At 40.9% G+C, this 11,209-nt stretch overlaps 1 protein-coding gene across 1 annotated transcript in view; it reads left to right on the top strand.

Annotated features, from left to right (window-relative positions):
* The first annotated feature begins 932 nt into the window (after positions 1–932).
* STK38L (serine/threonine kinase 38 like) overlaps positions 933–11,209 on the top strand; it is a 65,727-nt gene continuing 55,450 nt past the window's right edge. Inside the window, exon 1 of the mRNA XM_026866690.1 lies at positions 933–1,089. The gene's annotated coding sequence lies outside the window, so the exon portion shown is untranslated. The remainder of the gene's footprint in view (positions 1,090–11,209) is intronic.

Here is an 11,209-nt window from a genome sequence, read left to right as displayed (position 1 = left end):
AACTAATGCTTCTGAAAACCCATCTTTGCAGGAAGATCCACAGTCCTCAGGAAGGTCCACAGTGAATCTTCTGGCTCTGTCTGCAGGCAAAGGGGACATACAGATACACACTCACAGGTCCTGCGATTGTGAGATCTCTGGGCAGGAAATCTGGTTTAGTGCACAGAGCTCCTAGACTAATGAATTAAAACAAATCAAATGCAGCTGCTAAATAAGTCCTCTTCATTAGCAACTATCCTCAAGTCAAGTGACAACACTAGGAGAGACTTTAAGTAGCTTCCACATGTTGCATGTTGTGACAGAAGCAAGATGTTTGTACTCTGTCATTCTTCCAATCTGAGTTCAGAGATTTGCCTTCTACATAGCTGGTTTTGTAAGAAATCTGTACCACTGCATCTTTGTGGTAACAGCTTTCCCCCAGAAGTGCTGCTGCTTTGTTTTATGATTGGGTATTACTAACACTAAAGCAGGTTTTTACTTATCTTCTGCCTCTGTTAACATCCTTACCCATGTACTTTGGTGGTGTGACAGAAGGCTATAAAAGCAAAAAGCCTGCAAAAGCACTATTTCCAGTTAATTCTACTGTTTTCTGCCTGTGAGACCTCTTCACAGCTACAGGCCCTCTAGTGAACCTCCACCGCCAGATGCAGTCGAGAACGAGGGTTTAAGCTAGCTGTTTCGACCGAAAAGAAAGGTAGCCCCTTCCGTCCCAGGGTAGCCAGGCGGGCAGCTCCAGAAAGAGCCACAGACGAGACCGATCGCCGCTTCTGAGGAGCTTTCGCCTGTTTTGGAGGAGGAGTAGAGGCAACCTTGCGGGGGAGGGGGCTGGGCGCGGTGGGCTCCCGTGGCACCTGCCTGAGGGGCGGGGCGGGGCGCGACACTGGCGGGCGGCGGGAGCAGCCAATCGCGACCCGGCATGGGGGTGCCGGGCTCTCGCGAGAGCCGCCGAGTAAACATCCGACCGCCGAGGCCCTCCCGCTGCTGCTCTTATCGCGGAGGAGAAGGAGGAGGTTGAGGTTGTGTTGCTGCTCCAAGAGGCGCTGGTTGCAGGCAGTGAGCGACGAGCTGCCGGGAGGGTGTTGTGGAGAGGTGAGTATTGTGGACAGCCGGAGCAGCCCTCGGCCTAGCCCGGGGGTAGGAGAGCAGCCGTCCCCAAGCGTGGTGCGGCAGGGGGTGAGGGTGGGTGTTGTGTCGAAGAGGTATTGTCATACAAGACCGAGAATCTCTCCCTGTCTTTCTTCTTCTCTTCTTTCCCCCCGCTCCCAGTGTGAGGCAGCAGGAGCAGCCATAGCCGTCGAGTCTGAGGGAGAACAGCCTTAGTTCCGGTTGCTGATCAGCCTTGGGGGGGGAGGCGGGAGGATCGAGGGTGGCTGTCGGCTCGGGAGCCGCTGGGACGGTTTGTCCTCCTGACTGGCGCGCCGCCCCTCAGGTGACTTCTCCTGCCCCCAGCGATTGAGTCGGCTGGCGAGCAGCGGCTGCTGCGTCCTGCCAGCGGCAAAAGTTGCCTGAGTTCGCCCTTCTCCCCGGGAGTGGGTGCGGCTAGCGGGCGGGGCGCTGCCCCCTCCTTTTCCCGCGGGGGACCGCCGGTTGAGCGCATCGGGCTGAGGGAGCGCTGAGGGTCTGACGTGGCGGGCAGGCTTGGGGAGCTCTGGGAGTGACTCCATGAGGTGAGAGAGGTGATCTTGGGGGGCAGGCTGGGCGCTTGGTCGGGTGGGGTGCACCGTCGGGCCTGTAGGAGTACCGGGCTGTGCGTGGTGAGGCTCGGGCGCGGCAGGCGATTGTGAGGGGGTGTGGGGTGCACCCGGGGTATGTAATGCAGATTTCGGGTTTAAGGGAGGACTGTGCTATTTATAATTCAGTAAATCACTAAAGGGACAAAATTATCTCCTTAATGCACTTAAAAAAAGCGAACAAAACCTGACAAGTTTCCACTCACGAATGAACAACCCCAAAACCTGCTTTTTAACATTGTCCTGAGCCAAAGGAGTTTGGGGTTGGGCCAATAATTTGACAGTCTGGCGCATGCACTGTATCTTCAGGTGTTTTACAGTGACTAAGATAAGAGTTAAATGCGAAGAACTATGAGATGTCTCATGGTCTCATTTCGTTTATGTTAATTTGAAACGTCTTAGGATACAGTTCACAAGCATGCGAAAAGGCAGTTTCCACTGATGTTGCCTACCTGATTTCCTGTTGCAAAATCCAGAATAGGAATAAATGAGCCTTGATGTAGCCTCTGAGTAAAAAACAGTGCTGAAGTTTGGCTTTAAAAAAATAAAAATTCTTACAGGATATTTGGTGGGATATATTTGCGTTGTTTTGCTGTTACTTGCTCTTTGCTGAAGAGCAGTGAAATTTATCTTGAGACCACGGATGTTGGTTTGTGTGATTCAGTGTTTTCATTACAGCTTTTTGAAGTCACTTGAAGTAGAGGGGGATCTTGTTTGTGAGTGTATATAATGGAAATAAATCTCAATAAATCGTTGTGTGTGTTCCATAAAAGATGTCTGGATAGACACAAAAACCTTAAAAACCTTTTTCATTCCTTATTGTTTAGGAATTTAGGGATGAAAGAGTATCAGCTTAATTTTACTCTGAGCAGGTAACTGAAATAGTAGCCCATAGGCTGCTAACCTGAGAGGTAATGCGCAGCGGCCACACTTATTGCATGTGAGAAATCTTACTGTATCTGATAGAATTGATGCAGTTTTATCTTATGTACTATATGTAAACATGTATTCCTGCTTTTGTTAAAAGGTGTCTTGGATTAGGAGAAGTCAAATTTGCATAGTTCTGTGAAACTGGAACTTGGCTGTTTTTCACATTGTACATGGCATACTATATGTTCAGTTTAAATATTATCATTGCTTCGTTAGAATTGAAAAAATTGCTAAAATTAAACATTTCTCAGTCATTTCAGGGGAAAACAAATACCCAGCTAGCTAAACAGAATTCAGAAGCAAATATTTCCAGCAGACAGGTATCATGCTTTATTTTTTTCTGCCTTTCTTTGCAGAAAGTTAGTCTTCCTAAAAAACCAAAAAAACAACAAAACCAAAACCCACACCCAAAACCCCACAGACTTGCACTGGACTTGGACCAGGCCCCTATGCTTTTGGTGCGCAATGAAGGAATGTTCCTGGGAGAACAGAAGTTTTGGATTTCTGTCAAATGATCCGTTGTGGGCCTGCTTGTGTAGGCCTTCTGGTGCTGATTTCTGAGTGTCTGATCCCATGCTTAGGGGAGTCCCTGGTGGGTGTCTAATTGATTGGAATGAAGTGGGGATGGCACATTGAATGGAATTCAGTATATACATAGCTTCTCGTGTGCATGGGTGAGGTTTGCCTAGCTATTGTTTCTCAGGACTTCTGTGTAGCCTCCTTTTGGCTTATCTGTTTGTATGCCCTTGAAGCTTCAATGGTGGGTAGAAGTTTTTAATCATGTAAGTTACCTGCTGTAGTTTGTGATCTCTCTTGAATCCTTTAGTGACCACAAGGAGCTTAGTCACAGTTTGAGAAGCACTGTTCTTGTCCACTGTATCTGTCTAGGCAATGGGTTTGTCATCTTAAAGCTTGTCTTCTTAATATAAATACAGTTTTCACTCAGCCCATGTTTATTCTAATAAAAATGTTCTTCTCACCAAGTTTAAGTTAAGTGTTGTTTAAAATGTAAAGCCAATTGATAAACTTTGATATATGTATTCTAGAAGATGCAGGGTAGACAATGATAAGACTTCTCTGAGTACAGTATTCATCAGCACAAAGACTGCAAAGCTGATATTATATGGTAAATGATACGCTTTTAGTCCCCCAGAAAGAGGCTTTATGTGTCTTGGAGTAATGACAGTTGACATAAATGAAGCATACTATTGTCCACAAAATCATTTAATCTTCTCTTGCTTGCAGCTCATTTCAACATGTAGCTGCATTTAGAGCAGACCTGCCATCAATAGTAATTGCATTACTGTAGCATGAAAATGTGGGTTTGATAAATAACTGACTGAAGTCTAATTCTTTGTGATGGGTTGATGCAGGAATTTTCAAAGTCTGGTGGCTAAATAACATCTTTTGTTGTGCAAAGAAGTAACAGTAAGGGTAACCCAACCTAATATTATGGATTATGAACTCAGGGAAGAGTTATTTAGTGCATGGTGTGAATTTATATGGTGAACTGCATTTAAGGTGGGGGACCTTTTCTTGAAGGATCAGGATTTAGTTGTTGCCAAATGCAGAAGAGTAGTCATTATCATTTGATTGATACGAAAAGTCCTGCAGCTCTGTAGTCTAATGGTAGTCTGGGTTTATGGGATTTCACAAGAGTAAGAATCTCCTGGAGCAGTAAAAAGAGACAACTATTCACCTTTTAGTAGCAAGGAACAGATAATATTAAGTAATAGTTTGGTGCAAACAGGTTGTGCAGATTGAGTTTGTAACAGGTGTCAGAATGGATGGAGGGAGGAAGTAAAGGGATAACTTGGATCTGTATGGGGAGAGGAATTGTGTTTACAGGAATAACATTTATTACATTGCAACTTATATGTATTATATCTTATGTTCCAGACTGTGAGCCTGTAACCGTTGACATGCTGTAGAGGAGCTCCAGACTTAGCAAAGATCTTAGCACGTGGGAGTTTATTAAATTTCTTTCCACAGAAGTGGAAACAGAACAACCTTTCTCTTTGAACAGATGTAAGGTTGTGAGACCTTTTTCTACTATCTGTAATAAAGGTAGCAGTTTACAATTCTCTGAAAGCACTGTGTGTAATGTCACATTAAGTAAGGCACTGCTAATGCATTTATGAAATGTGCCAAGAAATTTTAGCAATTAAGTCTCCTTGTAGTAAACCAAAACCAAGCAAACCACCCCCCAGACAAACAGAGAACTTCAGTCAAGCTGGGTACTTTACCAGAAAGAAGTACTTGGTTTAGGGCCCTCTTTCTTTACTATAGTAGTGTAATGCTAATGAGAAATACATTTGTGCTTAAGCTGGGTGCAATTAAAATTAAGATATTGGATCATGCTGAGCCATAGGAGTTAGAAATAGAGTCAGCTTCCATACACAGGAGTTTAAAATGGGGGTGGGGAGGGAATGAACATCATAACTTCAGTAAGACACACGGCTATGTTGAAGCTACTGCTAAGAAGAATGCAAACAACAAAAGTCGTTTGGCAAAAGTGGCTTGATACAAGTGGGGAGTTATGTGTGCTTAGGGGGCTCTCCTGGTTTTACTAGTTTAGGTTCTGTCTCCCTGTGCCATTTGCAGCAGAGAACGAGTTAACTTACCTAGCACACTTGTACTCTACCATGAACTGTCAGCATCACTGAGAACTGCCACATCGGACATATGTGTCCTCTTCCTGCCAGACCACTGCCAATTTGGTGACTCTCAAGTCTGCTCTGTGGAAAAGGAGATTTCCAGGGACAGTGTTCATCTCCAAGGTAAATTTGCTTCTGCCATGTAGGCAAACCTTGAATTTGCCAGCACTACTACTGATCTGAGCTCAGTCACTTGTTTGATAACTCAGTCACTTGCTTGATAAAGTGAACCTTTCCCATAGATCACTGTTTTGTATTTCGTTTCTTCCAGAATGAGTAGAGCTGAATCTAATAATGAGAGAGGCCTGATTTAACTGCCACGTAACACCAGAACACCTATAGCTTCACTTGGTGGAAAGCCTGTCATCTTATGAGTGCACTAGTAAAAAAATGAATCTACTGAACCGATAGTGAAATATTGTCTGGAATTTAACTGTCTTCAGGAGAGCTGTTTTGTACAAGCCAGCCAGAATGCAGGTTGCCTAGCCACAGAACCCCCTTACCACTGTTTGAAGCTGAACATTTGATTAGCCATCTTGGGTTTCCAAGAGGAGAGGATGACAGGACATAGGTGTGGTGTGGTATCTCCGCTTTATTTCCCAGTGCAGAATTTCCCCCTCTTTGGCAAATCAGCTAGATCTGAACCAGAATGTGGAGAAGGCAGCTTGTGAGCTTAACTGTTCCACTTCTTCCCGTAAAAACTGAGAAAAACCTTTCAGGAAAAAATTACTTTTTCCAAATTAGCCAGGTAGAAATAGCAGACCCTGGTCCAGTGATATCAAGTGCCTTTTGTCTTGCCTTGTATATTGGAAAAGTGTTTATTACAGACATTTCTTAAAATTTGTTTTAATTATATTTTTGCAATGAATAGTTGCATAATGTGTTCCCAGCTCTTCCCTCTCACTGGTGCCTTATAACAGAGGTAACCAGAATGCTAGCCAAATACCAGCCTGATGATGGAAGAATTGTTCCACTTAAAATGTCACTAATTTTTAGCATGCTGAGTTCTGTATGAAGAGGAAAACTTGTATTGGCTCCACAGACAAAAGCGTTGTACTGCATTGTTCAAAGGTGGTTGGTTTTTGAAGTTAAAGGTAACTGGATTCTTCTGTTTTATGGTATTTAATGTTTAGCAGAGCAAAAAGGAGAACAAATTCAGTAACAAGGTAAGGATTTAATGGGAGTACCTGTTACAAACTGTAGAAACTGAATATGGAGAATGAAGTCTGTTTAACAATAATTCAAAGTCTAATTTAACAAGCTGTAACATCTGGAACTATAAGGGAATTTTGTGTCTGTATATGAGTTTCTTTATGGGACACTAGGCAATCATACAGTAATGAAAGACAATGGAAGACATGGTTTGTTAAAGCTGTTAAAACTGTTAAAGCACATTCCTATTTTGTGGAATAATGGCTTTGGGTTGATATTTGTGTAGCAAATACACTTGATGAGACTTACTCACCAAGTAAGATTGTCTTATGATACAGATTGTACAGTGATGTGTCTTGGAAAGCAGTTTAGTGTATCACAGCAAATTCTCACTGTCAAGATAAAGTGAAAGAAAGGAATTTTATCAATTCTGGTGTTGTTAATGTGCATCTTTGTCACATGGTTTTGTTTGTGTTTGGTTAGTCCACTAAAGTGGTAAAGAACTCCAGTTGATCAGGTGAGTTGATATTCTTTATGGCTGACTTGCCATATTTTGCTTTTATAAATCAAAAGGGATTTTTTTTTTTTTTGTGCCTGAAGAAAATTTCTCTTACTAAATTAAGTTTTAAACTGAAAGCAGGCAACTTATTTCCTTCACTTCATGAAATTATGTACAGTATGAATCTTGGTTTCTGCAAATGCTGTAGGAAAGGAAATATTCACATTCAAGTTGGGGGGTGGGAACAAAATAAAACAACCCTCATATTGTCAGTACAGTTTCTCGTAAAGTCTAATTGTTTAGCCCTTACCCAATCTTAACAGGCATAGGTACCATCTTATAAAGTAATGTCTAATTTGCAGAGAAGCAGGGTTTATTCAAACAGTTCTCCATGAATCCAGCTCTCAGATCTTTTGTGAGCAAAGTATATAGATGATAATTTTATATTGAAGTGTATCAGATGGTTCTCATATGCTTAATTATTGTAAGGAGATTCTTTCCATACTCTGTCCTGTTTATCTTCTCAAAGCGTTTCATTTAACAGAGAAGGAGAGTTCATATAAAATATGTATTTTGTGAACATCTTAGCCCACTTGTGTTAGGATGTGGTGACCTCACTGTTCAGTTGCTTAAGTAGCAATTAGAAACTTTCCTGTTTTTTGTTGTTTTTTTTTTCTTTATTAAAAAGCAATTATGTTAAGAACACCTGGAATAATTTCCTGTAAATTGCTTATGCTTTGAATTGTTCCCACTAGAACTTGAAGTCAGGCAAAATTACAGCAAGACAAAAATCTATAGAGCAGAGACTCTTTTAAAGTATTTGAAAAGCCCAAAGTGCAGAACACAGACATTACATTAGGGGAATCCTCATCAGAGGAAATAAAAACATACATGTGTAGTATAAAACATGAATATAATTGATCTTTAGTATCTGCTTAGGTACATGTGAACTGAAGTCAAGTAAATCTCTCTCTGATATTCTTCAGCTGAATCTGAGTGTTACAGCTGTTTCTGAGGCTGAGTAAGCCTGGAGTGGTTAGACAGCAACAGAAGTTGAGGCTGTGGTTCTCAAGTGAAGTGAACCATGGACTACTGTCAAGCCACAGTGTACTCCTAGACCATTGTGCACCTTTGGTTAAAAAACACTTCTGCCCCATTGACCAGCCCCACGCTGCTAACAGTGTCCGTGGACCATGGGTCAATCACTAAGTTATGGTGAGCTGTGGTATTAGGAACAATCATCTCCAGAAATAGTTTCAGGTAAGAAAATTAATTACAGGTAATTTATTACACAGTTTTGAGAATGACAGCTTTTTAGATGAAGGGAACTAAAGGTCTGGAAAAACAAAACCAGTTTTTTTTGGTTTGGAAGATGAAGACAGTAGAAAGAGGAATTCTTTCATCCCCCTGTTAAATCTTTTTCCTCCCCTTTCTTTTTCTTTCTGTCTCTTTATTCCATGAGCCAGTGACAAAGAGAAAAGAACGAAGTGGAATGCTTTTGATTTTTCAAGCTTTGCTGGCTAATCTTCAAAGAAATTGGAATTTTTCAGCTTCTTAGTCGCAGCATGCACTACTTCTTGACCAGCTCTAGTTCTCTAGTAATGGGTAGTGTTTAGAGGCACCTACTCCTTCAACAGGAAGGAACACAGTGAAGTCACTGTGAGCCCTAGGTTCACAAGAAAATGCAAAGTTGTCTTGAACAATTTGAGGCCATGTAGCTAAGTAAGCGTTCAGAGATCAAATGTGTGGGGTGAAAACTTGGATTTCAGCTGTGCTGGCATGGTACTAACATATGGAAGGATGGAGCTGTCCAGGTGAGGATTATAGCATGTTCACCAGATAATCAGTTGGAGCACATTGAGCTGCTGACAGAAAAACTTTGCTGAGCACGTTTGTTGGAAACTAGCAAAGAGTTTCCTTGGAGCCTGACAAAAATGCTGCTGCCTTCACCTTCACTCATCAGTAAGATGCAAAACTCTGACCATGGGGAGGGTACAGTGAAGAAATATGCTTGACCATTATCTGTTTAAAGAAGCAAAGTAACATTCTGCTTTATAAAATAATTTTTATAATCAAAAGCATCATTTAGGAAAAAAATAGATACACATCCATTTTTTCATGTATACTTTAAATCACTGCATTTGAAAGAATAGTGGAAAGTAAAAAATGAAAAAGGAAGTAATTATGAGGTACTGGGGGGGCAATTGTTATACTCTAATAAAGATAAGTAATTTTGAATAGTTTTCCCTCTGCCTTTTTTATTAAGCAAGCTGTAATATTTGAAAGCCAATTTTGTTTCTGTTTACAGTCCCATCTCAGTTTTGGATTTTGATCCCCAGGCATGAGATGAGTCTGTGTTGTTTAGGGAGCAAAGGCAGCATGAGAAGAATTATGACAATTTTGATTATACTATTTCTCTTTAAAAAGAAAAAAAATCAAAACACTGAAACCTGTTTTTCTTGTTTCTTCCATGTAGAAGCTCACTTTTGAAACTAGTCTTGACAATGTCTTTCTATTTGACTGTAATTTTCTCAATAAATGTATTTTCTTGGTTCTTCTTAAATGCTCTGAAGCAGTCCTGTCGTCTTTAAAGAATGCTGCTATACAGACTAAGAGGATAAAATTTTCTGTATTCTTACTAGGACATTAGAGACCGATAGTGAATCTGCATCTGCCTGTGTGCAGTTGAAGAATGCATGATGAGATTTTCTTGTCACTGTGGAATCTTAAGTGCTTTCCCTCCCTCTTTAGCCTGCCAAGGCAAGGCAAAAATGTTGGTTGAGTAAAGTCTACCCACCCCCATTCTCCTTGAATTGTAAAGTGAATCCTCTACATATATTGCTAAAAACAGTGCAGATTAAGCTCCATATTTGTCTTGGATGGAAGGCCAGACTTCTGTCTGGAACATCTGAATTGGTGCTTTGAGTGTTGAATAGAAGGAAGCTGCACCTTCTGGGTGGTGATCATCTTGTCAACAAAGCATCTGATTTACAAGATGAAGTCACTTACAGAAGTAGGCTCCCAGTGTATGTACATCTAGGGAGAGAAATAGGGGCTATTTTGCTTGTGGTATAACAAGTGCTGCACCTGCTTATGCTTTTTCCTCCTGTTTTTTCTTTTTTGGATAGGACAGGAATGAAGTTGGCTCTTAACCAAGAGTGTAGGATTTTTAATGGAAATAAAATTTGGCTAACCTTACTTTTTACAAGGAAGCTGCAGATGCATGGCTTTCCAGATTAATGAGATCTAAATTAATATTTGTTAATGACTGATGTATGGATAAAATAAACAATTAAGAATTTCCTTGTAATTCTTGGCTTCCTTTGGTACCTCAGTCAATGATGCTTCTAAGCAAGAGAGTCTTTTGTTAAAATATCTTGCTAAATACTACCCATATTGGGGGTATAATTCTCAAACTTTGAGGGAGCGGGGACTGACTGATAATCCAGCCTCTGTTGTGGCATTTTTTGAAGTGATAGGCAGAGAGAGAATGTGTGAATGTATGAAGATCTTTTATAAGTACTTTTTCAATATTGGAAGATCTGATGCTCTTTGAGGTGCTGATCACATTTGACCCTTCATACTTTACAGGCATTGTTCAATCAGTTTAGCACTGTTACAAAGCACCAAAATTCAGGGGGCCCTTCATCTTTGAATGAAACACATTCTCTGTTCTGAACTTGGCATCTCTAAATTTACTGAGCAGCACCAATCCCCTAATAATGTTACCTTGTGCCATCTGAGTGCAACAAAGTTCAAATTAATTAATCAACTGATTTTTCAAAACTACTGCTCTGAATTGTATTTGTGACACACATGGCTTTGCTTTCTAGCAAAGTTAATTCACTGGGATCTATATGATACTTTCTGTGAGCATGGGGATTTATTATGAGAAGTGAAGACTGATGTTCACAGTCGAAGATTTTGATCCTGTATTATCTGTGTCCTCTTAAAATTACTCTATATTCTTAAAGCAGAGTTTAAAATATTGTTGCTTTTTCTTAGTGTTCTAAATTTGTATTACTTGCTTTATGCCCCTTTACTGGCAAAAGACAAGGCAAATGCAAGTCCTTGAAATTGAGTGGTTTTATTCAAGGTAAGCCTAGGTTTCTGTCCTAAATTTTCTTGAAGAAAAATACTTGGGAGCTCTTTAAACTTTTGTTGGCTCTGGAAAGCAGAAATGCAGTTAGCATGTGGGATGTGAGTATTTGTGTTGGATGCTCTCCTTTTGCATGGCTTTG

Source organism: Athene cunicularia (genome assembly GCF_003259725.1).
Source record: "Athene cunicularia isolate RWA chromosome 1 unlocalized genomic scaffold, athCun1 chr1_part2, whole genome shotgun sequence".
Lineage (NCBI taxonomy): Eukaryota > Metazoa > Chordata > Aves > Strigiformes > Strigidae > Athene > Athene cunicularia.
This window is presented reverse-complemented; position numbering and strand designations above follow the sequence as displayed.